This window comes from Crinia signifera, chromosome 4 (genome assembly GCF_055691185.1).
Source record: "Crinia signifera chromosome 4, ASM5569118v1, whole genome shotgun sequence".
Classification (NCBI taxonomy): domain Eukaryota; kingdom Metazoa; phylum Chordata; class Amphibia; order Anura; family Myobatrachidae; genus Crinia; species Crinia signifera.
In genome coordinates this window covers 300,583,212-300,607,802 of record NC_139220.1, presented here as the reverse complement: position 1 = coordinate 300,607,802, position 24,591 = coordinate 300,583,212, and the positions used below count along the sequence as shown (strand labels likewise).

The following is a 24,591-nucleotide window of genomic DNA, read 5'->3' as shown; positions in this document are numbered from 1 at the left end:
TGTATATGAAAAACCACAATTACATCCGTGTCTTCCAGTTGCTGATTTTGAAGATTGATGTAGAGATTAGTGTTTTTATCTCTGTTTATCTGGAGATGTTCCAGAATTTTTGAATGCATTGTCATGCAAATTGGAGATAAATTCCTTACAATTTTTGCTACCAGAGTGTGAGATATGAAAAAGCACTTGGGAACAGAAAATACAATTTTCTTGAAGTCATCACCCAGGAAGGTTTTGCCAGGTCTTGGACTCATTAGCATATACATTCCCATAATCCACTGCTCCTAGCCAGAGACTGTTTGTCTAGCCATGGTTGTAATGAGTTCTTTGTTGCACATGCTGATTGCTCCAGCCAAGCACATATCAACTTTGCGCAGTGGCATTATCATAGCTTATGAGGTCAAACTGAGGCGTGATTATTGCTAGTTGAAAACTTTACCCAATACCCCGCCATGATGACTTGCAATATAGTCAGCATTGGCAATTTTTGCTAGTCTCCCAGGAGACTATAAGATTTTGTAAAGGAAAGATGTGTTGGAGTTAGTCTATTTTCTTGAATCTTCTGTATGTGAAAAACCACAATTGACTGTGTCTTCCAGTTGCTGATTTTGAAGATTGGTTTAGAGATTAGTATTTTTAATAAGACGTGTTGGAGTTAGTCTATTTTCTTGCATCTTCTGTATATGAAAAACCACAATTACATCCGTGTCTTCCAGTTGCTGATTTTGAAGATTGATGTAGAGATTAGTGTTTTTAATAAGACGTGTTGGAGTTAGTCTATTTTCTTGCATCTTCTGTATATGAAAAACCACAATTACATCCGTGTCTTCCAGTTGCTGATTTTGAAGATTGATGTAGAGATTAGTGTTTTTATCTCTGTTTATCTGGAGATGTTCCAGAATTTTTGAATGCAGTGTCATGCAAATTGGAGATAAATTCCTTACAATTTTTGCTACCAGAGTGTGAGATATGAAAAAGCACTTGGGAACAGAAAATACAATTTCCTTGAAATCATCACCCAGGAAGGTTTTGCCAGGTCTTGGACTCATTAGCATATACATTCCCATAATCCACTGCTCCTAGCCAGAGACTGTTTGTCTAGCCATGGTTGTAATGAGTTCTCTGTTGCACATGCTGATTGCTCCAGCCAAGCACCTATCAACTTTGCGCAGTGGCATTATCATAGCTTATGAGGTCAAACCGAGGCGTGATTATTGCTAGTTGAAAACTTTACCCAATACCCCGCCATGATGACTTGCAATATAGTCAGCATTGGCAATTTTTGCTAGTCTCCCAGGAGACTATAAGATTTTGTAAAGGAAAGATGTGTTGGAGTTAGTCTATTTTCTTGAATCTTCTGTATGTGAAAAACCACAATTGACTGTGTCTTCCAGTTGCTGATTTTGAAGATTGGTTTAGAGATTAGTGTTTTTAATAAGACGTGTTGGAGTTAGTCTATTTTCTTGCATCTTCTGTATATGAAAAACCACAATTACATCCGTGTCTTCCAGTTGCTGATTTTGAAGATTGATGTAGAGATTAGTGTTTTTATCTCTGTTTATCTGGAGATGTTCCAGAATTTTTGAATGCATTGTCATGCAAATTTGGGATAAATTCCTTACAATTTTTGCTACCAGAGTGTGAGATATGAAAAAGCACTTGGGAATAGAAAATACAATTTCCTTGAAGTCATCACCCAGGAAGGTTTTGCCAGGTCTTGGACTCATTAGCATATACATTCCCATAATCCACTGCTCCTAGCCAGAGACTGTTTGTCTAGCCATGGTTGTAATGAGTTCTCTGTTGCACATGCTGATTGCTCCAGCCAAGCACCTATCAACTTTGCGCAGTGGCATTATCATAGCTTATGAGGTCAAACCGAGGCGTGATTATTGCTAGTTGAAAACTTTACCCAATACCCCGCCATGGTGACTTGCAATATAGTCAGCATTGGCAATTTTTGCTAGTCTCCCAGGAGACTATAAGATTTTGTAAAGGAAAGATGTGTTGGAGTTAGTCTATTTTCTTGAATCTTCTGTATGTGAAAAACCACAATTGACTGTGTCTTCCAGTTGCTGATTTTGAAGATTGGTTTAGAGATTAGTATTTTTAATAAGACGTGTTGGAGTTAGTCTATTTTCTTGCATCTTCTGTATATGAAAAACCACAATTACATCCGTGTCTTCCAGTTGCTGATTTTGAAGATTGATGTAGAGATTAGTGTTTTTAATAAGACGTGTTGGAGTTAGTCTATTTTCTTGCATCTTCTGTATATGAAAAACCACAATTACATCCGTGTCTTCCAGTTGCTGATTTTGAAGATTGATGTAGAGATTAGTGTTTTTATCTCTGTTTATCTGGAGATGTTCCAGAATTTTTGAATGCAGTGTCATGCAAATTGGAGATAAATTCCTTACAATTTTTGCTACCAGAGTGTGAGATATGAAAAAGCACTTGGGAACAGAAAATACAATTTCCTTGAAATCATCACCCAGGAAGGTTTTGCCAGGTCTTGGACTCATTAGCATATACATTCCCATAATCCACTGCTCCTAGCCAGAGACTGTTTGTCTAGCCATGGTTGTAATGAGTTCTCTGTTGCACATGCTGATTGCTCCAGCCAAGCACCTATCAACTTTGCGCAGTGGCATTATCATAGCTTATGAGGTCAAACTGAGGCGTGATTATTGCTAGTTGAAAACTTTACCCAATATCCTGCCATGATGACTTGCAATATAGTCAGCATTGGCAATTTTTGCTAGTCTCCCAGGAGACTATAAGATTTTGTAAAGGAAAGATGTGTTGGAGTTAGTCTATTTTCTTGAATCTTCTGTATGTGAAAAACCACAATTGACTGTGTCTTCCAGTTGCTGATTTTGAAGATTGGTTTAGAGATTAGTGTTTTTAATAAGACGTGTTGGAGTTAGTCTATTTTCTTGCATCTTCTGTATATGAAAAACCACAATTACATCCGTGTCTTCCAGTTGCTGATTTTGAAGATTGATGTAGAGATTAGTGTTTTTATCTCTGTTTATCTGGAGATGTTCCAGAATTTTTGAATGCATTGTCATGCAAATTTGGGATAAATTCCTTACAATTTTTGCTACCAGAGTGTGAGATATGAAAAAGCACTTGGGAATAGAAAATACAATTTCCTTGAAGTCATCACCCAGGAAGGTTTTGCCAGGTCTTGGACTCATTAGCATATACATTCCCATAATCCACTGCTCCTAGCCAGAGACTGTTTGTCTAGCCATGGTTGTAATGAGTTCTCTGTTGCACATGCTGATTGCTCCAGCCAAGCACCTATCAACTTTGCGCAGTGGCATTATCATAGCTTATGAGGTCAAACCGAGGCGTGATTATTGCTAGTTGAAAACTTTACCCAATACCCCGCCATGGTGACTTGCAATATAGTCAGCATTGGCAATTTTTGCTAGTCTCCCAGGAGACTATAAGATTTTGTAAAGGAAAGATGTGTTGGAGTTAGTCTATTTTCTTGAATCTTCTGTATGTGAAAAACCACAATTGACTGTGTCTTCCAGTTGCTGATTTTGAAGATTGGTTTAGAGATTAGTGTTTTTAATAAGACGTGTTGGAGTTAGTCTATTTTCTTGCATCTTCTGTATATGAAAAACCACAATTACATCCGTGTCTTCCAGTTGCTGATTTGGAAGATTGATGTAGAGATTAGTGTTTTTAATAAGACGTGTTGGAGTTAGTCTATTTTCTTGCATCTTCTGTATATGAAAAACCACAATTACATCCGTGTCTTCCAGTTGCTGATTTTGAAGATTGATGTAGAGATTAGTGTTTTTATCTCTGTTTATCTGGAGATGTTCCAGAATTTTTGAATGCAGTGTCATGCAAATTGGAGATAAATTCCTTACAATTTTTGCTACCAGAGTGTGAGATATGAAAAAGCACTTGGGAACAGAAAATACAATTTTCTTGAAGTCATCACCCAGGAAGGTTTTGCCAGGTCTTGGACTCATTAGCATATACATTCCCATAATCCACTGCTCCTAGCCAGAGACGGTTTGTCTAGCCATGGTTGTAATGAGTTCTCTGTTGCACATGCTGATTGCTCCAGCCAAGCACCTATCAACTTTGCGCAGTGGCATTATCATAGCTTATGAGGTCAAACCGAGGCGTGATTATTGCTAGTTGAAAACTTTACCCAATACCCCGCCATGATGACTTGCAATATAGTCAGCATTGGCAATTTTTGCTAGTCTCCCAGGAGACTATAAGATTTTGTAAAGGAAAGATGTGTTGGAGTTAGTCTATTTTCTTGAATCTTCTGTATGTGAAAAACCACAATTGACTGTGTCTTCCAGTTGCTGATTTTGAAGATTGGTTTAGAGATTAGTGTTTTTAATAAGACGTGTTGGAGTTAGTCTATTTTCTTGCATCTTCTGTATATGAAAAACCACAATTACATCCGTGTCTTCCAGTTGCTGATTTTGAAGATTGATGTAGAGATTAGTGTTTTTTATCTCTGTTTATCTGGAGATGTTCCAGAATTTTTGAATGCATTGTCATGCAAATTGGAGATAAATTCCTTACAATTTTTGCTACCAGAGTGTGAGATATGAAAAAGCACTTGGGAACAGAAAATACAATTTCCTTGAAGTCATCACCCAGAAAGGTTTTGCCAGGTCTTGGACTCATTAGCATATACATTCCCATAATCCACTGCTCCTAGCCAGAGACTGTTTGTCTAGCCATGGTTGTAATGAGTTCTCTGTTGCACATGCTGATTGCTCCAGCCAAGCACCTATCAACTTTGCGCAGTGGCATTATCATAGCTTATGAGGTCAAACCGAGGCGTGATTATTGCTAGTTGAAAACTTTACCCAATACCCCGCCATGATGACTTGCAATATAGTCAGCATTGGCAATTTTTGCTAGTCTCCCAGGAGACTATAAGATTTTGTAAAGGAAAGATGTGTTGGAGTTAGTCTATTTTCTTGAATCTTCTGTATGTGAAAAACCACAATTGACTGTGTCTTCCAGTTGCTGATTTTGAAGATTGGTTTAGAGATTAGTGTTTTTAATAAGACGTGTTGGAGTTAGTCTATTTTCTTGCATCTTCTGTATATGAAAAACCACAATTACATCCGTGTCTTCCAGTTGCTGATTTTGAAGATTGATGTAGAGATTAGTGTTTTTTATCTCTGTTTATCTGGAGATGTTCCAGAATTTTTGAATGCATTGTCATGCAAATTGGAGATAAATTCCTTACAATTTTTGCTACCAGAGTGTGAGATATGAAAAAGCACTTGGGAACAGAAAATACAATTTCCTTGAAGTCATCACCCAGGAAGGTTTTGCCAGGTCTTGGACTCATTAGCATATACATTCCCATAATCCACTGCTCCTAGCCAGAGACTGTTTGTCTAGCCATGGTTGTAATGAGTTCTCTGTTGCACATGCTGATTGCTCCAGCCAAGCACCTATTAACTTTGCGCAGTGGCATTATCATAGCTTATGAGGTCAAACCGAGGCGTGATTATTGCTAGTTGAAAACTTTACCCAATACCCCGCCATGATGACTTGCAATATAGTCAGCATTGGCAATTTTTGCTAGTCTCCCAGGAGACTATAAGATTTTGTAAAGGAAAGATGTGTTGGAGTTAGTCTATTTTTTTGAATCTTCTGTATGTGAAAAACCACAATTGACTGTGTCTTCCAGTTGCTGATTTTGAAGATTGGTTTAGAGATTAGTGTTTTGAATAAGATGTGTTGGAGTTAGTCTATTTTCTTGCATCTTCTGTATATGAAAAACCACAATTACATCCGTGTCTTCCAGTTGCTGATTTTGAAGATTGATGTAGAGATTAGTGTTTTTATCTCTGTTTATCTGGAGATGTTCCAGAATTTTTGAATGCATTGTCATGCAAATTGGAGATAAATTCCTTACAATTTTTGCTACCAGAGTGTGAGATATGAAAAAGCACTTGGGAACAGAAAATACAATTTCCTTGAAGTCATCACCCAGGAAGGTTTTGCCAGGTCTTGGACTCATTAGCATATACATTCCCATAATCCACTGCTCCTAGCCAGAGACTGTTTGTCTAGCCATGGTTGTAATGAGTTCTCTGTTGCACATGCTGATTGCTCCAGCCAAGCACCTATCAACTTTGCGCAGTGGCATTATCATAGCTTATGAGGTCAAACTGAGGCGTGATTATTGCTAGTTGAAAACTTTACCCAATACCCCGCCATGATGACTTGCAATATAGTCAGCATTGGCAATTTTTGTTAGTCTCCCAGGAGACTATAAGATTTTGTAAAGGAAAGATGTGTTGGAGTTAGTCTATTTTCTTGAATCTTCTGTATGTGAAAAACCACAATTGACTGTGTCTTCCAGTTGCTGATTTTGAAGATTGGTTTAGAGATTAGTATTTTTAATAAGACGTGTTGGAGTTAGTCTATTTTCTTGCATCTTCTGTATATGAAAAACCACAATTACATCCGTGTCTTCCAGTTGCTGATTTTGAAGATTGATGTAGAGATTAGTGTTTTTAATAAGACGTGTTGGAGTTAGTCTATTTTCTTGCATCTTCTGTATATGAAAAACCACAATTACATCCGTGTCTTCCAGTTGCTGATTTTGAAGATTGATGTAGAGATTAGTGTTTTTATCTCTGTTTATCTGGAGATGTTCCAGAATTTTTGAATGCATTGTCATGCAAATTTGGGATAAATTCCTTACAATTTTTGCTACCAGAGTGTGAGATATGAAAAAGCACTTGGGAATAGAAAATACAATTTCCTTGAAGTCATCACCCAGGAAGGTTTTGCCAGGTCTTGGACTCATTAGCATATACATTCCCATAATCCACTGCTCCTAGCCAGAGACTGTTTGTCTAGCCATGGTTGTAATGAGTTCTCTGTTGCACATGCTGATTGCTCCAGCCAAGCACCTATCAACTTTGCGCAGTGGCATTATCATAGCTTATGAGGTCAAACCGAGGCGTGATTATTGCTAGTTGAAAACTTTACCCAATACCCCGCCATGGTGACTTGCAATATAGTCAGCATTGGCAATTTTTGCTAGTCTCCCAGGAGACTATAAGATTTTGTAAAGGAAAGATGTGTTGGAGTTAGTCTATTTTCTTGAATCTTCTGTATGTGAAAAACCACAATTGACTGTGTCTTCCAGTTGCTGATTTTGAAGATTGGTTTAGAGATTAGTGTTTTTAATAAGACGTGTTGGAGTTAGTCTATTTTCTTGCATCTTCTGTATATGAAAAACCACAATTACATCCGTGTCTTCCAGTTGCTGATTTGGAAGATTGATGTAGAGATTAGTGTTTTTAATAAGACGTGTTGGAGTTAGTCTATTTTCTTGCATCTTCTGTATATGAAAAACCACAATTACATCCGTGTCTTCCAGTTGCTGATTTTGAAGATTGATGTAGAGATTAGTGTTTTTATCTCTGTTTATCTGGAGATGTTCCAGAATTTTTGAATGCAGTGTCATGCAAATTGGAGATAAATTCCTTACAATTTTTGCTACCAGAGTGTGAGATATGAAAAAGCACTTGGGAACAGAAAATACAATTTCCTTGAAGTCATCACCCAGGAAGGTTTTGCCAGGTCTTGGACTCATTAGCATATACATTCCCATAATCCACTGCTCCTAGCCAGAGACGGTTTGTCTAGCCATGGTTGTAATGAGTTCTCTGTTGCACATGCTGATTGCTCCAGCCAAGCACCTATCAACTTTGCGCAGTGGCATTATCATAGCTTATGAGGTCAAACCGAGGCGTGATTATTGCTAGTTGAAAACTTTACCCAATACCCCGCCATGATGACTTGCAATATAGTCAGCATTGGCAATTTTTGCTAGTCTCCCAGGAGACTATAAGATTTTGTAAAGGAAAGATGTGTTGGAGTTAGTCTATTTTCTTGAATCTTCTGTATGTGAAAAACCACAATTGACTGTGTCTTCCAGTTGCTGATTTTGAAGATTGGTTTAGAGATTAGTGTTTTTAATAAGACGTGTTGGAGTTAGTCTATTTTCTTGCATCTTCTGTATATGAAAAACCACAATTACATCCGTGTCTTCCAGTTGCTGATTTTGAAGATTGATGTAGAGATTAGTGTTTTTTATCTCTGTTTATCTGGAGATGTTCCAGAATTTTTGAATGCATTGTCATGCAAATTGGAGATAAATTCCTTACAATTTTTGCTACCAGAGTGTGAGATATGAAAAAGCACTTGGGAACAGAAAATACAATTTCCTTGAAGTCATCACCCAGGAAGGTTTTGCCAGGTCTTGGACTCATTAGCATATACATTCCCATAATCCACTGCTCCTAGCCAGAGACTGTTTGTCTAGCCATGGTTGTAATGAGTTCTCTGTTGCACATGCTGATTGCTCCAGCCAAGCACCTATCAACTTTGCGCAGTGGCATTATCATAGCTTATGAGGTCAAACCGAGGCGTGATTATTGCTAGTTGAAAACTTTACCCAATACCCCGCCATGATGACTTGCAATATAGTCAGCATTGGCAATTTTTGCTAGTCTCCCAGGAGACTATAAGATTTTGTAAAGGAAAGATGTGTTGGAGTTAGTCTATTTTCTTGAATCTTCTGTATGTGAAAAACCACAATTGACTGTGTCTTCCAGTTGCTGATTTTGAAGATTGGTTTAGAGATTAGTGTTTTTAATAAGACGTGTTGGAGTTAGTCTATTTTCTTGCATCTTCTGTATATGAAAAACCACAATTACATCCGTGTCTTCCAGTTGCTGATTTTGAAGATTGATGTAGAGATTAGTGTTTTTTATCTCTGTTTATCTGGAGATGTTCCAGAATTTTTGAATGCATTGTCATGCAAATTGGAGATAAATTCCTTACAATTTTTGCTACCAGAGTGTGAGATATGAAAAAGCACTTGGGAACAGAAAATACAATTTCCTTGAAGTCATCACCCAGGAAGGTTTTGCCAGGTCTTGGACTCATTAGCATATACATTCCCATAATCCACTGCTCCTAGCCAGAGACTGTTTGTCTAGCCATGGTTGTAATGAGTTCTCTGTTGCACATGCTGATTGCTCCAGCCAAGCACCTATTAACTTTGCGCAGTGGCATTATCATAGCTTATGAGGTCAAACCGAGGCGTGATTATTGCTAGTTGAAAACTTTACCCAATACCCCGCCATGATGACTTGCAATATAGTCAGCATTGGCAATTTTTGCTAGTCTCCCAGGAGACTATAAGATTTTGTAAAGGAAAGATGTGTTGGAGTTAGTCTATTTTTTTGAATCTTCTGTATGTGGAAAAACCACAATTGACTGTGTCTTCCAGTTGCTGATTTTGAAGATTGGTTTAGAGATTAGTGTTTTGAATAAGATGTGTTGGAGTTAGTCTATTTTCTTGCATCTTCTGTATATGAAAAACCACAATTACATCCGTGTCTTCCAGTTGCTGATTTTGAAGATTGATGTAGAGATTAGTGTTTTTATCTCTGTTTATCTGGAGATGTTCCAGAATTTTTGAATGCATTGTCATGCAAATTTGGGATAAATTCCTTACAATTTTTGCTACCAGAGTGTGAGATATGAAAAAGCACTTGGGAACAGAAAATACAATTTCCTTGAAGTCATCACCCAGGAAGGTTTTGCCAGGTCTTGGACTCATTAGCATTTACATTCCCATAATCCACTGCTCCTAGCCAGAGACTGTTTGTCTAGCCATGGTTGTAATGAGTTCTCTGTTGCACATGCTAATTGCTCCAGCCAAGCACCTATCAACTTTGCGCAGTGGCATTATCATAGCTAATGAGGTCAAACCGAGGCGTGATTATTGCTAGTTGAAAACTTTACCCAATACCCCGCCATGATGACTTGCAATATAGTCAGCATTGGCAATTTTTGCTAGTCTCCCAGGAGACTATAAGATTTTGTAAAGGAAAGATGTGTTGGAGTTAGTCTATTTTCTTGAATCTTCTGTATGTGAAAAACCACAATTGACTGTGTCTTCCAGTTGCTGATATTGAAGATTGGTTTAGAGATTAGTGTTTTTAATAAGACGTGTTGGAGTTAGTCTATTTTCTTGCATCTTCTGTATATGAAAAACCACAATTACATCCGTGTCTTCCAGTTGCTGATTTTGAAGATTGATGTAGAGATTAGTGTTTTTATCTCTGTTTATCTGGAGATGTTCCAGAATTTTTGAATGCATTGTCATGCAAATTGGAGATAAATTCCTTACAATTTTTGCTACCAGAGTGTGAGATATGAAAAAGCACTTGGGAACAGAAAATACGATTTTCTTGAAGTCATCACCCAGGAAGGTTTTGCCAGGTCTTGGACTCATTAGCATATACATTCCCATAATCCACTGCTCCTAGCCAGAGACTGTTTGTCTAGCCATGGTTGTAATGAGTTCTTTGTTGCACATGCTGATTGCTCCAGCCAAGCACCTATCAACTTTGCGCAGTGGCATTATCATAGCTTATGAGGTCAAACTGAGGCGTGATTATTGCTAGTTGAAAACTTTACCCAATACCCCGCCATGATGACTTGCAATATAGTCAGCATTGGCAATTTTTGCTAGTCTCCCAGGAGACTATAAGATTTTGTAAAGGAAAGATGTGTTGGAGTTAGTCTATTTTCTTGAATCTTCTGTATGTGAAAAACCACAATTGACTGTGTCTTCCAGTTGCTGATTTTGAAGATTGGTTTAGAGATTAGTATTTTTAATAAGACGTGTTGGAGTTAGTCTATTTTCTTGCATCTTCTGTATATGAAAAACCACAATTACATCCGTGTCTTCCAGTTGCTGATTTTGAAGATTGATGTAGAGATTAGTGTTTTTAATAAGACGTGTTGGAGTTAGTCTATTTTCTTGCATCTTCTGTATATGAAAAACCACAATTACATCCGTGTCTTCCAGTTGCTGATTTTGAAGATTGATGTAGAGATTAGTGTTTTTATCTCTGTTTATCTGGAGATGTTCCAGAATTTTTGAATGCATTGTCATGCAAATTTGGGATAAATTCCTTACAATTTTTGCTACCAGAGTGTGAGATATGAAAAAGCACTTGGGAATAGAAAATACAATTTCCTTGAAGTCATCACCCAGGAAGGTTTTGCCAGGTCTTGGACTCATTAGCATATACATTCCCATAATCCACTGCTCCTAGCCAGAGACTGTTTGTCTAGCCATGGTTGTAATGAGTTCTCTGTTGCACATGCTGATTGCTCCAGCCAAGCACCTATCAACTTTGCGCAGTGGCATTATCATAGCTTATGAGGTCAAACCGAGGCGTGATTATTGCGAGTTGAAAACTTTACCCAATACCCCGCCATGGTGACTTGCAATATAGTCAGCATTGGCAATTTTTGCTAGTCTCCCAGGAGACTATAAGATTTTGTAAAGGAAAGATGTGTTGGAGTTAGTCTATTTTCTTGAATCTTCTGTATGTGAAAAACCACAATTGACTGTGTCTTCCAGTTGCTGATTTTGAACATTGGTTTAGAGATTAGTATTTTTAATAAGACGTGTTGGAGTAAGTCTATTTTCTTGCATCTTCTGTATATGAAAAACCACAATTACATCCGTGTCTTCCAGTTGCTGATTTTGAAGATTGATGTAGAGATTAGTGTTTTTAATAAGACGTGTTGGAGTTAGTCTATTTTCTTGCATCTTCTGTATATGAAAAACCACAATTACATCCGTGTCTTCCAGTTGCTGATTTTGAAGATTGATGTAGAGATTAGTGTTTTTATCTCTGTTTATCTGGAGATGTTCCAGAATTTTTGAATGCAGTGTCATGCAAATTGGAGATAAATTCCTTACAATTTTTGCTACCAGAGTGTGAGATATGAAAAAGCACTTGGGAACAGAAAATACAATTTCCTTGAAATCATCACCCAGGAAGGTTTTGCCAGGTCTTGGACTCATTAGCATATACATTCCCATAATCCACTGCTCCTAGCCAGAGACTGTTTGTCTAGCCATGGTTGTAATGAGTTCTCTGTTGCACATGCTGATTGCTCCAGCCAAGCACCTATCAACTTTGCGCAGTGGCATTATCATAGCTTATGAGGTCAAACTGAGGCGTGATTATTGCTAGTTGAAAACTTTACCCAATATCCTGCCATGATGACTTGCAATATAGTCAGCATTGGCAATTTTTGCTAGTCTCCCAGGAGACTATAAGATTTTGTAAAGGAAAGATGTGTTGGAGTTAGTCTATTTTCTTGAATCTTCTGTATGTGAAAAACCACAATTGACTGTGTCTTCCAGTTGCTGATTTTGAAGATTGGTTTAGAGATTAGTGTTTTTAATAAGACGTGTTGGAGTTAGTCTATTTTCTTGCATCTTCTGTATATGAAAAACCACAATTACATCCGTGTCTTCCAGTTGCTGATTTTGAAGATTGATGTAGAGATTAGTGTTTTTATCTCTGTTTATCTGGAGATGTTCCAGAATTTTTGAATGCATTGTCATGCAAATTTGGGATAAATTCCTTACAATTTTTGCTACCAGAGTGTGAGATATGAAAAAGCACTTGGGAATAGAAAATACAATTTCCTTGAAGTCATCACCCAGGAAGGTTTTGCCAGGTCTTGGACTCATTAGCATATACATTCCCATAATCCACTGCTCCTAGCCAGAGACTGTTTGTCTAGCCATGGTTGTAATGAGTTCTCTGTTGCACATGCTGATTGCTCCAGCCAAGCACCTATCAACTTTGCGCAGTGGCATTATCATAGCTTATGAGGTCAAACCGAGGCGTGATTATTGCTAGTTGAAAACTTTACCCAATACCCCGCCATGGTGACTTGCAATATAGTCAGCATTGGCAATTTTTGCTAGTCTCCCAGGAGACTATAAGATTTTGTAAAGGAAAGATGTGTTGGAGTTAGTCTATTTTCTTGAATCTTCTGTATGTGAAAAACCACAATTGACTGTGTCTTCCAGTTGCTGATTTTGAAGATTGGTTTAGAGATTAGTGTTTTTAATAAGACGTGTTGGAGTTAGTCTATTTTCTTGCATCTTCTGTATATGAAAAACCACAATTACATCCGTGTCTTCCAGTTGCTGATTTGGAAGATTGATGTAGAGATTAGTGTTTTTAATAAGACGTGTTGGAGTTAGTCTATTTTCTTGCATCTTCTGTATATGAAAAACCACAATTACATCCGTGTCTTCCAGTTGCTGATTTTGAAGATTGATGTAGAGATTAGTGTTTTTATCTCTGTTTATCTGGAGATGTTCCAGAATTTTTGAATGCAGTGTCATGCAAATTGGAGATAAATTCCTTACAATTTTTGCTACCAGAGTGTGAGATATGAAAAAGCACTTGGGAACAGAAAATACAATTTCCTTGAAGTCATCACCCAGGAAGGTTTTGCCAGGTCTTGGACTCATTAGCATATACATTCCCATAATCCACTGCTCCTAGCCAGAGACGGTTTGTCTAGCCATGGTTGTAATGAGTTCTCTGTTGCACATGCTGATTGCTCCAGCCAAGCACCTATCAACTTTGCGCAGTGGCATTATCATAGCTTATGAGGTCAAACCGAGGCGTGATTATTGCTAGTTGAAAACTTTACCCAATACCCCGCCATGATGACTTGCAATATAGTCAGCATTGGCAATTTTTGCTAGTCTCCCAGGAGACTATAAGATTTTGTAAAGGAAAGATGTGTTGGAGTTAGTCTATTTTCTTGAATCTTCTGTATGTGAAAAACCACAATTGACTGTGTCTTCCAGTTGGTGATTTTGAAGATTGGTTTAGAGATTAGTGTTTTTAATAAGACGTGTTGGAGTTAGTCTATTTTCTTGCATCTTCTGTATATGAAAAACCACAATTACATCCGTGTCTTCCAGTTGCTGATTTTGAAGATTGATGTAGAGATTAGTTTTTTTTATCTCTGTTTATCTGGAGATGTTCCAGAATTTTTGAATGCATTGTCATGCAAATTGGAGATAAATTCCTTACAATTTTTGCTACCAGAGTGTGAGATATGAAAAAGCACTTGGGAACAGAAAATACAATTTCCTTGAAGTCATCACCCAGGAAGGTTTTGCCAGGTCTTGGACTCATTAGCATATACATTCCCATAATCCACTGCTCCTAGCCAGAGACTGTTTGTCTAGCCATGGTTGTAATGAGTTCTCTGTTGCACATGCTGATTGCTCCAGCCAAGCACCTATCAACTTTGCGCAGTGGCATTATCATAGCTTATGAGGTCAAACCGAGGCGTGATTATTGCTAGTTGAAAACTTTACCCAATACCCCGCCATGATGACTTGCAATATAGTCAGCATTGGCAATTTTTGCTAGTCTCCCAGGAGACTATAAGATTTTGTAAAGGAAAGATGTGTTGGAGTTAGTCTATTTTCTTGAATCTTCTGTATGTGAAAAACCACAATTGACTGTGTCTTCCAGTTGCTGATTTTGAAGATTGGTTTAGAGATTAGTGTTTTTAATAAGACGTGTTGGAGTTAGTCTATTTTCTTGCATCTTCTGTATATGAAAAACCACAATTACATCCGTGTCTTCCAGTTGCTGATTTTGAAGATTGATGTAGAGATTAGTGTTTTTTATCTCTGTTTATCTGGAGATGTTCCAGAATTTTTGAATGCATTGTCATGCAAATTGGAGATAAATTCCTTACAATTTTTGCTACCAGAGTGTGAGATATGAAAAAGCACTTGGGAACAGAAAATACAATTTCCTTGAAGTCATCACCCAGGAAGGTTTTGCCAGGTCTTGGACTCATTAGCATATACATTCCCATAATCCACTGCTCCTAGCCAGAGACTGTTTGTCTAGCCATGGTTGTAATGAGTTCTCTGTTGCACATGCTGATTGCTCCAGCCAAGCACCTATTAACTTTGCGCAGTGGCATTATCATAGCTTATGAGGTCAAACCGAGGCGTGATTATTGCTAGTTGAAAACTTTACCCAATACCCCGCCATGATGACTTGCAATATAGTCAGCATTGGCAATTTTTGCTAGTCTCCCAGGAGACTATAAGATTTTGTAAAGGAAAGATGTGTTGGAGTTAGTCTATTTTTTTGAATCTTCTGTATGTGAAAAACCACAATTGACTGTGTCTTCCAGTTGCTGATTTTGAAGATTGGTTTAGAGATTAGTGTTTTGAATAAGATGTGTTGGAGTTAGTCTATTTTCTTGCATCTTCTGTATATGAAAAACCACAATTACATCCGTGTCTTCCAGTTGCTGATTTTGAAGATTGATGTAGAGATTAGTGTTTTTATCTCTGTTTATCTGGAGATGTTCCAGAATTTTTGAATGCATTGTCATGCAAATTTGGGATAAATTCCTTACAATTTTTGCTACCAGAGTGTGAGATATGAAAAAGCACTTGGGAACAGAAAATACAATTTCCTTGAAGTCATCACCCAGGAAGGTTTTGCCAGGTCTTGGACTCATTAGCATTTACATTCCCATAATCCACTGCTCCTAGCCAGAGACTGTTTGTCTAGCCATGGTTGTAATGAGTTCTCTGTTGCACATGCTAATTGCTCCAGCCAAGCACCTATCAACTTTGCGCAGTGGCATTATCATAGCTAATGAGGTCAAACCGAGGCGTGATTATTGCTAGTTGAAAACTTTACCCAATACCCCGCCATGATGACTTGCAATATAGTCAGCATTGGCAATTTTTGCTAGTCTCCCAGGAGACTATAAGATTTTGTAAAGGAAAGATGTGTTGGAGTTAGTCTATTTTCTTGAATCTTCTGTATGTGAAAAACCACAATTGACTGTGTCTTCCAGTTGCTGATATTGAAGATTGGTTTAGAGATTAGTGTTTTTAATAAGACGTGTTGGAGTTAGTCTATTTTCTTGCATCTTCTGTATATGAAAAACCACAATTACATCCGTGTCTTCCAGTTGCTGATTTTGAAGATTGATGTAGAGATTAGTGTTTTTAATAAGACGTGTTGGAGTTAGTCTATTTTCTTGCATCTTCTGTATATGAAAAACCACAATTACATCCGTGTCTTCCAGTTGCTGATTTTGAAGATTGATGTAGAGATTAGTGTTTTTATCTCTGTTTATCTGGAGATGTTCCAGAATTTTTGAATGCAGTGTCATGCAAATTGGAGATAAATTCCTTACAATTTTTGCTACCAGAGTGTGAGATATGAAAAAGCACTTGGGAACAGAAAATACAATTTCCTTGAAATCATCACCCAGGAAGGTTTTGCCAGGTCTTGGACTCATTAGCATATACATTCCCATAATCCACTGCTCCTAGCCAGAGACTGTTTGTCTAGCCATGGTTGTAATGAGTTCTCTGTTGCACATGCTGATTGCTCCAGCCAAGCACCTATCAACTTTGCGCAGTGGCATTATCATAGCTTATGAGGTCAAACCGAGGCGTGATTATTGCTAGTTGAAAACTTTACCCAATACCCCGCCATGATGACTTGCAATATAGTCAGCATTGGCAATTTTTGCTAGTCTCCCAGGAGACTATAAGATTTTGTAAAGGAAAGATGTGTTGGAGTTAGTCTATTTTCTTGAATCTTCTGTATGTGAAAAACCACAATTGACTGTGTCTTCCAGTTGCTGATTTTGAAGATTGGTTTAGAGATTAGTGTTTTTAATAAGACGTGTTGGAGTTAGTCTATTTTCTTGCATCTTCTGTATATGAAAAACCACAATTACATCCGTGTCTTCCAGTTGCTGATTTTGAAGATTGATGTAGAGATTAGTGTTTTTATCTCTGTTTATCTGGAGATGTTCCAGAATTTTTGAATGCATTGTCATGCAAATTTGGGATAAATTCCTTACAATTTTTGCTACCAGAGTGTGAGATATGAAAAAGCACTTGGGAATAGAAAATACAATTTCCTTGAAGTCATCACCCAGGAAGGTTTTGCCAGGTCTTGGACTCATTAGCATATACATTCCCATAATCCACTGCTCCTAGCCAGAGACTGTTTGTCTAGCCATGGTTGTAATGAGTTCTCTGTTGCACATGCTGATTGCTCCAGCCAAGCACCTATCAACTTTGCGCAGTGGCATTATCATAGCTTATGATGTCAAACCGAGGCGTGATTATTGCTAGTTGAAAACTTAACCCAATACCCCGCCATGGTGACTTGCAATATAGTCAGCATTGGCAATTTTTGCTAGTCTCCCAGGAGACTATAAGATTTTGTAAAGGAAAGATGTGTTGGAGTTAGTCTATTTTCTTGAATCTTCTGTATGTGAAAAACCACAATTGACTGTGTCTTCCAGTTGCTGATTTTGAAGATTGGTTTAGAGATTAGTGTTTTTAATAAGACGTGTTGGAGTTAGTCTATTTTCTTGCATCTTCTGTATATGAAAAACCACAATTACATCCGTGTCTTCCAGTTGCTGATTTTGAAGATTGATGTAGAGATTAGTGTTTTTTATCTCTGTTTATCTGGAGATGTTCCAGAATTTTTGAATGCATTGTCATGCAAATTGGAGATAAATTCCTTACAATTTTTGCTACCAGAGTGTGAGATATGAAAAAGCACTTGGGAACAGAAAATACAATTTCCTTGAAGTCATCACCCAGGAAGGTTTTGCCAGGTCTTGGACTCATTAGCATATACATTCCCATAATCCACTGCTCCTAGCCAGAGACTGTTTGTCTAGCCATGGTTGTAATGAGTTCTCTGTTGCACATGCTGATTGCTCCAGCCAAGCACCTATCAACTTTGCGCAGTGGCATTATCATAGCTTATGAGGTCAAACCGAGGCGTGATTATTGCTAGTTGAAAACTTTACCCAATACCCCGCCATGGTGACTTGCAATATAGTCAGCATTGGCAATTTTTGCTAGTCTCCCAGGAGACTATAAGATTTTGTAAAGGAAAGATGTGTTGGAGTTAGTCTATTTTCTTGAATCTTCTGTATGTGAAAAACCACAATTGACTGTGTCTTCCAGTTGCTGATTTTGAAGATTGGTTTAGAGATTAGTGTTTTTAATAAGACGTGTTGGAGTTAGTCTATTTTCTTGCATCTTCTGTATATGAAAAACCACAATTACATCCGTGTCTTCCAGTTGCTGATTTGGAAGATTGATGTAGAGATTAGTGTTTTTAATAAGACGTGTTGGAGTTAGTCTATTTTCTTGCATCTTCTGTATATGAAAAACCACAATTACATCCGTGTCTTCCAGTTGCTGATTTTGAAGATTGATGTAGAGATTAGTGTTTTTATCTCTGTTTATCTGGAGATGTTCCAGAATTTTTGAATGCAGTGTCATGCAAATTGGAGATAAATTCCTTACAATTTTTGCTACCAGAGTGTGAGATATGAAAAAGCACTTGGGAACAGAAAATACAATTTCCTTGAAGTCATCACCCAGGAAGGTTTTGCCAGGTCTTGGACTCATTAGCATATACATTCCCATAATCCACTGCTCCTAGCCAGAGACGGTTTGTCTAGCCATGGTTGTAATGAGTTCTCTGTTGCACATGCTGATTGCTCCAGCCAAGCACCTATCAACTTTGCGCAGTGGCATTATCATAGCTTATGAGGTCAAACCGAGGCGTGATTATTGCTAGTTGAAAACTTTACCCAATACCCCGCCATGATGACTTGCAATATAGTCAGCATTGGCAATTTTTGCTAGTCTCCCAGGAGACTATAAGATTTTGTAAAGGAAAGATGTGTTGGAGTTAGTCTATTTTCTTGAATCTTCTGTATGTGAAAAACCACAATTGACTGTGTCTTCCAGTTGGTGATTTTGAAGATTGGTTTAGAGATTAGTGTTTTTAATAAGACGTGTTGGAGTTAGTCTATTTTCTTGCATCTTCTGTATATGAAAAACCACAATTACATCCGTGTCTTCCAGTTGCTGATTTTGAAGATTGATGTAGAGATTAGTGTTTTTTATCTCTGTTTATCTGGAGATGTTCCAGAATTTTTGAATGCATTGTCATGCAAATTGGAGATAAATTCCTTACAATTTTTGCTACCAGAGTGTGAGATATGAAAAAGCACTTGGGAACAGAAAATACAATTTCCTTGAAGTCATCACCCAGTAAGGTTTTGCCAGGTCTTGGACTCATTAGCATATACATTCCCATAATCCACTGCTCCTAGCCAGAGACTGTTTGTCTAGCCATGGTTGTAATGAGTTCTCTGTTGCACATGCTGATTGCTCCAGCCAAGCACCTATCAACTTTGCGCAGTGGCATTATCATAGCTTATGAGGTCAAACCGAGGCGTGATTATTGCTAGTTGAAAACTTTACCCAATACCCCGCCATGATGACTTGCAATATAGTCAGCATTGGCAATTTTTGCTAGTCTCCCAGGAGACTATAAGATTTTGTAAAGGAAAGATGTGTTGGAGTTAGTCTATTTTCTTGAATCTTCTGTATGTGAAAAACCACAATTGACTGTGTCTTCCAGTTGCTGATTTTGAAGATTGGTTTAGAGATTAGTGTTTTTAATAAGACGTGTTAGAGTTAGTCTATTTTCTTGCATCTTCTGTATATGAAAAACCACAATTACATCCGTGTCTTCCAGTTGCTGATTTTGAAGATTGATGTAGAGATTAGTGTTTTTTATCTCTGTTTATCTGGAGATGTTCCAGAATTTTTGAATGCATTGTCATGCAAATTGGAGATAAATTCCTTACAATTTTTGCTACCAGAGTGTGAGATATGAAAAAGCACTTGGGAACAGAAAATACAATTTCCTTGAAGTCATCACCCAGGAAGGTTTTGCCAGGTCTTGGACTCATTAGCATATACATTCCCATAATCCACTGCTCCTAGCCAGAGACTGTTTGTCTAGCCATGGTTGTAATGAGTTCTCTGTTGCACATGCTGATTGCTCCAGCCAAGCACCTATTAACTTTGCGCAGTGGCATTATCATAGCTTATGAGGTCAAACCGAGGCGTGATTATTGCTAGTTGAAAACTTTACCCAATACCCCGCCATGATGACTTGCAATATAGTCAGCATTGGCAATTTTTGCTAGTCTCCCAGGAGACTATAAGATTTTGTAAAGGAAAGATGTGTTGGAGTTAGTCTATTTTTTTTAATCTTCTGTATGTGAAAAACCACAATTGACTGTGTCTTCCAGTTGCTGATTTTGAAGATTGGTTTAGAGATTAGTGTTTTGAATAAGATGTGTTGGAGTTAGTCTATTTTCTTGCATCTTCTGTATATGAAAAACCACAATTACATCCGTGTCTTCCAGTTGCTGATTTTGAAGATTGATGTAGAGATTAGTGTTTTTATCTCTGTTTATCTGGAGATGTTCCAGAATTTTTGAATGCATTGTCATGCAAATTTGGGATAAATTCCTTACAATTTTTGCTACCAGAGTGTGAGATATGAAAAAGCACTTGGGAACAGAAAATACAATTTCCTTGAAGTCATCACCCAGGAAGGTTTTGCCAGGTCTTGGACTCATTAGCATTTACATTCCCATAATCCACTGCTCCTAGCCAGACACTGTTTGTCTAGCCATGGTTGTAATGAGTTCTCTGTTGCACATGCTAATTGCTCCAGCCAAGCACCTATCAACTTTGCGCAGTGGCAATATCATAGCTAATGAGGTCAAACCGAGGCGTGATTATTGCTAGTTGAAAACTTTACCCAATACCCCGCCATGATGACTTGCAATATAGTCAGCATTGGCAATTTTTGCTAGTCTCCCAGGAGACTATAAGATTTTGTAAAGGAAAGATGTGTTGGAGTTAGTCTATTTTCTTGAATCTTCTGTATGTGAAAAACCACAATTGACTGTGTCTTCCAGTTGCTGATATTGAAGATTGGTTTAGAGATTAGTGTTTTTAATAAGACGTGTTGGAGTTAGTCTATTTTCTTGCATCTTCTGTATATGAAAAACCACAATTACATCCGTGTCTTCCAGTTGCTGATTTTGAAGATTGATGTAGAGATTAGTGTTTTTATCTCTGTTTATCTGGAGATGTTCCAGAATTTTTGAATGCATTGTCATGCAAATTGGAGATAAATTCCTTACAATTTTTGCTACCAGAGTGTGAGATATGAAAAAGCACTTGGGAACAGAAAATACAATTTTCTTGAAGTCATCACCCAGGAAGGTTTTGCCAGGTCTTGGACTCATTAGCATATACATTCCCATAATCCACTGCTCCTAGCCAGAGACTGTTTGTCTAGCCATGGTTGTAATGAGTTCTCTGTTGCACATGCTGATTGCTCCAGCCAAGCACCTATCAACTTTGCGCAGTGGCATTATCATAGCTTATGAGGTCAAACTGAGGCGTGATTATTGCTAGTTGAAAACTTTACCCAATACCCCGCCATGATGACTTGCAATATAGTCAGCATTGGCAATTTTTGCTAGTCTCCCAGGAGACTATAAGATTTTGTAAAGGAAAGATGTGTTGGAGTTAGTCTATTTTCTTGAATCTTCTGTATGTGAAAAACCACAATTGACTGTGTCTTCCAGTTGCTGATTTTGAAGATTGGTTTAGAGATTAGTGTTTTTAATAAGACGTGTTGGAGTTAGTCTATTTTCTTGCATCTTCTGTATATGAAAAACCACAATTACATCCGTGTCTTCCAGTTGCTGATTTTGAAGATTGATGTAGAGATTAGTGTTTTTAATAAGACGTGTTGGAGTTAGTCTATTTTCTTGCATCTTCTGTATATGAAAAACCACAATTACATCCGTGTCTTCCAGTTGCTGATTTTGAAGATTGATGTAGAGATTAGTGTTTTTATCTCTGTTTATCTGGAGATGTTCCAGAATTTTTGAATGCAGTGTCATGCAAATTGGAGATAAATTCCTTACAATTTTTGCTACCAGAGTGTGAGATATGAAAAAGCACTTGGGAACAGAAAATACAATTTCCTTGAAATCATCACCCAGGAAGGTTTTGCCAGGTCTTGAACTCATTAGCATATACATTCCCATAATCCACTGCTCCTAGCCAGAGACTGTTTGTCTAGCCATGGTTGTAATGAGTTCTCTGTTGCACATGCTGATTGCTCCAGCCAAGCACCTATCAACGTTGCGCAGTGGCATTATCATAGCTTATGAGGTCAAACTGAGGCGTGATTATTGCTAGTTGAAAACTTTACCCAATACCCCGCCATGATGACTTGCAATATAGTCAGCATTGGCAATTTTTGCTAGTCTCCCAGGAGACTATAAGATTTTGTAAAGGAAAGATGTGTTGGAGTTAGTCTATTTTCTTGAATCTTCTGTATGTGAAAAACCACAATTGACTGTGTCTTCCAGTTGCTGATATTGAAGATTGGTTTAGAGATTAGTGTTTTTAATAAGACGTGTTGGAGTTAGTCTATTTTCTTGCATCTTCTGTATATGAAAAACCACAATTACATCCGTGTCTTCCAGTTGCTGATTTTGAAGATTGATGTAGAGATTAGTGTTTTTATCTCTGTTTATCTGGAGATGTTCCAGAATTTTTGAATGCATTGTCATGCAAATTGGAGATAAATTCCTTACAATTTTTGCTACCAGAGTGTGAGATATGAAAAAGCACTTGGGAACAGAAAATACAATTTTCTTGAAGTCATCACCCAGGAAGGTTTTGCCAGGTCTTGGACTCATTAGCATATACATTCCCATAATCCACTGCTCCTAGCCAGAGACTGTTTGTCTAGCCATGGTTGTAATGAGTTCTCTGTTGCACATGCTGATTGCTCCAGCCAAGCACCTATCAACTTTGCGCAGTGGCATTATCATAGCTTATGAGGTCAAACTGAGGCGTGATTATTGCTAGTTGAAAACTTTACCCAATACCCCGCCATGATGACTTGCAATATAGTCAGCATTGGCAATTTTTGCTAGTCTCCCAGGAGACTATAAGATTTTGTAAAGGAAAGATGTGTTGGAGTTAGTCTATTTTCTTGAATCTTCTGTATGTGAAAAATCACAATTGACTGTGTCTTCCAGTTGCTGATTTTGAAGATTGGTTTAGAGATTAGTATTTTTAATAAGACGTGTTGGAGTTAGTCTATTTTCTTGCATCTTCTGTATATGAAAAACCACAATTACATCCGTGTCTTCCAGTTGCTGATTTTGAAGATTGATGTAGAGATTAGTGTTTTTAATAAGACGTGTTGGAGTTAGTCTATTTTCTTGCATCTTCTGTATATGAAAAACCACAATTACATCCGTGTCTTCCAGTTGCTGATTTTGAAGATTGATGTAGAGATTAGTATTTTTAATAAGACGTGTTGGAGTTAGTCTATTTTCTTGCATCTTCTGTATATGAAAAACCACAATTACATCCGTGTCTTCCAGTTGCTGATTTTGAAGATTGATGTAGAGATTAGTGTTTTTATCTCTGTTTATCTGGAGATGTTCCAGAATTTTTGAATGCAGTGTCATGCAAATTGGAGATAAATTCCTTACAATTTTTGCTACCAGAGTGTGAGATATGAAAAAGCACTTGGGAACAGAAAATACAATTTCCTTGAAATCATCACCCAGGAAGGTTTTGCCAGGTCTTGGACTCATTAGCATATACATTCCCATAATCCACTGCTCCTAGCCAGAGACTGTTTGTCTAGCCATGGTTGTAATGAGTTCTCTGTTGCACATGCTGATTGCTCCAGCCAAGCACCTATCAACTTTGCGCAGTGGCATTATCATAGCTTATGAGGTCAAACTGAGGCGTGATTATTGCTAGTTGAAAACTTTACCCAATACCCCGCCATGATGACTTGCAATATAGTCAGCATTGGCAATTTTTGCTAGTCTCCCAGGAGACTATAAGATTTTGTAAAGGAAAGATGTGTTGGAGTTAGTCTATTTTCTTGAATCTTCTGTATGTGAAAAACCACAATTGACTGTGTCTTCCAGTTGCTGATTTTGAAGATTGGTTTAGAGATTAGTGTTTTTAATAAGACGTGTTGGAGTTAGTCTATTTTCTTGCATCTTCTGTATATGAAAAACCACAATTACATCCGTGTCTTCCAGTTGCTGATTTTGAAGATTGATGTAGAGATTAGTGTTTTTATCTCTGTTTATCTGGAGATGTTCCAGAATTTTTGAATGCATTGTCATGCAAATTGGAGATAAATTCCTTACAATTTTTGCTACCAGAGTGTGAGATATGAAAAAGCACTTGGGAACAGAAAATACAATTTCCTTGAAGTCATCACCCAGGAAGGTTTTGCCAGGTCTTGGACTCATTAGCATATACATTCCCATAATCCACTGCTCCTAGCCAGAGACTGTTTGTCTAGCCATGGTTGTAATGAGTTCTCTGTTGCACATGCTGATTGCTCCAGCCAAGCACCTATCAACTTTGCGCAGTGGCATTATCATAGCTTATAAGGTCAAACTGAGGCGTGATTATTGCTAGTTGAAAGCTTTACCCAATACCCCGCCATGATGACTTGCAATATAGTCAGCATTGGCAATTTTTGCTAGTCTCCCAGGAGACTATAAGATTTTGTAAAGGAAAGATGTGTTGGAGTTAGTCTATTTTCTTGAATCTTCTGTATGTGAAAAACCACAATTGACCGTGTCTTCCAGTTGCTGATTTTGAAGATTGGTTTAGAGATTAGTATTTTTAATAAGACGTGTTGGAGTTAGTCTATTTTCTTGCATCTTCTGTATATG

The 24,591-nt window shown here is 37.7% G+C and overlaps 34 non-coding genes across 34 annotated transcripts; all 34 read left to right on the top strand.

Moving 5' to 3' along the window:
• Positions 1 to 365: 365 nt before the first annotated feature.
• LOC146076602 (U4 spliceosomal RNA) lies at positions 366 to 506 on the top strand. Its single transcript, XR_014474002.1, has one exon. It is a non-coding gene; the product is annotated as a U4 spliceosomal RNA (small nuclear RNA).
• Positions 507 to 1,160: 654 nt separating this feature from the next.
• LOC146076394 (U4 spliceosomal RNA) lies at positions 1,161 to 1,301 on the top strand. Its single transcript, XR_014473794.1, has one exon. It is a non-coding gene; the product is annotated as a U4 spliceosomal RNA (small nuclear RNA).
• A 537-nt stretch (positions 1,302 to 1,838) lies between these two features.
• Positions 1,839 to 1,979, top strand: LOC146076502 (U4 spliceosomal RNA). Its single transcript, XR_014473902.1, has one exon. It is a non-coding gene; the product is annotated as a U4 spliceosomal RNA (small nuclear RNA).
• Positions 1,980 to 2,633: 654 nt separating this feature from the next.
• On the top strand, positions 2,634 to 2,774 carry LOC146076693 (U4 spliceosomal RNA). Its single transcript, XR_014474092.1, has one exon. It is a non-coding gene; the product is annotated as a U4 spliceosomal RNA (small nuclear RNA).
• A 537-nt stretch (positions 2,775 to 3,311) lies between these two features.
• On the top strand, positions 3,312 to 3,452 carry LOC146076501 (U4 spliceosomal RNA). Its single transcript, XR_014473901.1, has one exon. It is a non-coding gene; the product is annotated as a U4 spliceosomal RNA (small nuclear RNA).
• Positions 3,453 to 4,106: 654 nt separating this feature from the next.
• On the top strand, positions 4,107 to 4,247 carry LOC146076393 (U4 spliceosomal RNA). Its single transcript, XR_014473793.1, has one exon. It is a non-coding gene; the product is annotated as a U4 spliceosomal RNA (small nuclear RNA).
• Positions 4,248 to 4,785: 538 nt separating this feature from the next.
• Positions 4,786 to 4,926, top strand: LOC146076392 (U4 spliceosomal RNA). Its single transcript, XR_014473792.1, has one exon. It is a non-coding gene; the product is annotated as a U4 spliceosomal RNA (small nuclear RNA).
• A 538-nt stretch (positions 4,927 to 5,464) lies between these two features.
• Positions 5,465 to 5,605, top strand: LOC146076391 (U4 spliceosomal RNA). Its single transcript, XR_014473791.1, has one exon. It is a non-coding gene; the product is annotated as a U4 spliceosomal RNA (small nuclear RNA).
• Positions 5,606 to 6,142: 537 nt separating this feature from the next.
• LOC146076523 (U4 spliceosomal RNA) lies at positions 6,143 to 6,283 on the top strand. The gene has a single exon (XR_014473923.1). It is a non-coding gene; the product is annotated as a U4 spliceosomal RNA (small nuclear RNA).
• A 654-nt stretch (positions 6,284 to 6,937) lies between these two features.
• On the top strand, positions 6,938 to 7,078 carry LOC146076500 (U4 spliceosomal RNA). Its single transcript, XR_014473900.1, has one exon. It is a non-coding gene; the product is annotated as a U4 spliceosomal RNA (small nuclear RNA).
• A 654-nt stretch (positions 7,079 to 7,732) lies between these two features.
• Positions 7,733 to 7,873, top strand: LOC146076390 (U4 spliceosomal RNA). The gene has a single exon (XR_014473790.1). It is a non-coding gene; the product is annotated as a U4 spliceosomal RNA (small nuclear RNA).
• A 538-nt stretch (positions 7,874 to 8,411) lies between these two features.
• Positions 8,412 to 8,552, top strand: LOC146076389 (U4 spliceosomal RNA). The gene has a single exon (XR_014473789.1). It is a non-coding gene; the product is annotated as a U4 spliceosomal RNA (small nuclear RNA).
• Positions 8,553 to 9,090: 538 nt separating this feature from the next.
• Positions 9,091 to 9,231, top strand: LOC146076388 (U4 spliceosomal RNA). The gene has a single exon (XR_014473788.1). It is a non-coding gene; the product is annotated as a U4 spliceosomal RNA (small nuclear RNA).
• Positions 9,232 to 9,769: 538 nt separating this feature from the next.
• LOC146076348 (U4 spliceosomal RNA) lies at positions 9,770 to 9,910 on the top strand. Its single transcript, XR_014473749.1, has one exon. It is a non-coding gene; the product is annotated as a U4 spliceosomal RNA (small nuclear RNA).
• Positions 9,911 to 10,447: 537 nt separating this feature from the next.
• On the top strand, positions 10,448 to 10,588 carry LOC146076601 (U4 spliceosomal RNA). Its single transcript, XR_014474001.1, has one exon. It is a non-coding gene; the product is annotated as a U4 spliceosomal RNA (small nuclear RNA).
• Positions 10,589 to 11,242: 654 nt separating this feature from the next.
• LOC146076728 (U4 spliceosomal RNA) lies at positions 11,243 to 11,383 on the top strand. The gene has a single exon (XR_014474126.1). It is a non-coding gene; the product is annotated as a U4 spliceosomal RNA (small nuclear RNA).
• A 654-nt stretch (positions 11,384 to 12,037) lies between these two features.
• Positions 12,038 to 12,178, top strand: LOC146076692 (U4 spliceosomal RNA). The gene has a single exon (XR_014474091.1). It is a non-coding gene; the product is annotated as a U4 spliceosomal RNA (small nuclear RNA).
• A 537-nt stretch (positions 12,179 to 12,715) lies between these two features.
• On the top strand, positions 12,716 to 12,856 carry LOC146076499 (U4 spliceosomal RNA). The gene has a single exon (XR_014473899.1). It is a non-coding gene; the product is annotated as a U4 spliceosomal RNA (small nuclear RNA).
• A 654-nt stretch (positions 12,857 to 13,510) lies between these two features.
• On the top strand, positions 13,511 to 13,651 carry LOC146076385 (U4 spliceosomal RNA). Its single transcript, XR_014473786.1, has one exon. It is a non-coding gene; the product is annotated as a U4 spliceosomal RNA (small nuclear RNA).
• Positions 13,652 to 14,189: 538 nt separating this feature from the next.
• LOC146076384 (U4 spliceosomal RNA) lies at positions 14,190 to 14,330 on the top strand. Its single transcript, XR_014473785.1, has one exon. It is a non-coding gene; the product is annotated as a U4 spliceosomal RNA (small nuclear RNA).
• Positions 14,331 to 14,868: 538 nt separating this feature from the next.
• On the top strand, positions 14,869 to 15,009 carry LOC146076383 (U4 spliceosomal RNA). The gene has a single exon (XR_014473784.1). It is a non-coding gene; the product is annotated as a U4 spliceosomal RNA (small nuclear RNA).
• A 537-nt stretch (positions 15,010 to 15,546) lies between these two features.
• On the top strand, positions 15,547 to 15,687 carry LOC146076347 (U4 spliceosomal RNA). Its single transcript, XR_014473748.1, has one exon. It is a non-coding gene; the product is annotated as a U4 spliceosomal RNA (small nuclear RNA).
• Positions 15,688 to 16,341: 654 nt separating this feature from the next.
• On the top strand, positions 16,342 to 16,482 carry LOC146076382 (U4 spliceosomal RNA). Its single transcript, XR_014473783.1, has one exon. It is a non-coding gene; the product is annotated as a U4 spliceosomal RNA (small nuclear RNA).
• Positions 16,483 to 17,019: 537 nt separating this feature from the next.
• On the top strand, positions 17,020 to 17,160 carry LOC146076758 (U4 spliceosomal RNA). Its single transcript, XR_014474156.1, has one exon. It is a non-coding gene; the product is annotated as a U4 spliceosomal RNA (small nuclear RNA).
• A 538-nt stretch (positions 17,161 to 17,698) lies between these two features.
• LOC146076497 (U4 spliceosomal RNA) lies at positions 17,699 to 17,839 on the top strand. The gene has a single exon (XR_014473897.1). It is a non-coding gene; the product is annotated as a U4 spliceosomal RNA (small nuclear RNA).
• Positions 17,840 to 18,493: 654 nt separating this feature from the next.
• LOC146076381 (U4 spliceosomal RNA) lies at positions 18,494 to 18,634 on the top strand. Its single transcript, XR_014473782.1, has one exon. It is a non-coding gene; the product is annotated as a U4 spliceosomal RNA (small nuclear RNA).
• A 538-nt stretch (positions 18,635 to 19,172) lies between these two features.
• LOC146076380 (U4 spliceosomal RNA) lies at positions 19,173 to 19,313 on the top strand. The gene has a single exon (XR_014473781.1). It is a non-coding gene; the product is annotated as a U4 spliceosomal RNA (small nuclear RNA).
• Positions 19,314 to 19,851: 538 nt separating this feature from the next.
• Positions 19,852 to 19,992, top strand: LOC146076379 (U4 spliceosomal RNA). The gene has a single exon (XR_014473780.1). It is a non-coding gene; the product is annotated as a U4 spliceosomal RNA (small nuclear RNA).
• Positions 19,993 to 20,529: 537 nt separating this feature from the next.
• Positions 20,530 to 20,670, top strand: LOC146076345 (U4 spliceosomal RNA). The gene has a single exon (XR_014473746.1). It is a non-coding gene; the product is annotated as a U4 spliceosomal RNA (small nuclear RNA).
• A 537-nt stretch (positions 20,671 to 21,207) lies between these two features.
• On the top strand, positions 21,208 to 21,348 carry LOC146076600 (U4 spliceosomal RNA). The gene has a single exon (XR_014474000.1). It is a non-coding gene; the product is annotated as a U4 spliceosomal RNA (small nuclear RNA).
• Positions 21,349 to 22,002: 654 nt separating this feature from the next.
• LOC146076705 (U4 spliceosomal RNA) lies at positions 22,003 to 22,143 on the top strand. Its single transcript, XR_014474104.1, has one exon. It is a non-coding gene; the product is annotated as a U4 spliceosomal RNA (small nuclear RNA).
• Positions 22,144 to 22,680: 537 nt separating this feature from the next.
• LOC146076599 (U4 spliceosomal RNA) lies at positions 22,681 to 22,821 on the top strand. Its single transcript, XR_014473999.1, has one exon. It is a non-coding gene; the product is annotated as a U4 spliceosomal RNA (small nuclear RNA).
• A 771-nt stretch (positions 22,822 to 23,592) lies between these two features.
• Positions 23,593 to 23,733, top strand: LOC146076597 (U4 spliceosomal RNA). Its single transcript, XR_014473997.1, has one exon. It is a non-coding gene; the product is annotated as a U4 spliceosomal RNA (small nuclear RNA).
• Positions 23,734 to 24,270: 537 nt separating this feature from the next.
• On the top strand, positions 24,271 to 24,411 carry LOC146076780 (U4 spliceosomal RNA). The gene has a single exon (XR_014474179.1). It is a non-coding gene; the product is annotated as a U4 spliceosomal RNA (small nuclear RNA).
• Positions 24,412 to 24,591: the final 180 nt, after the last annotated feature.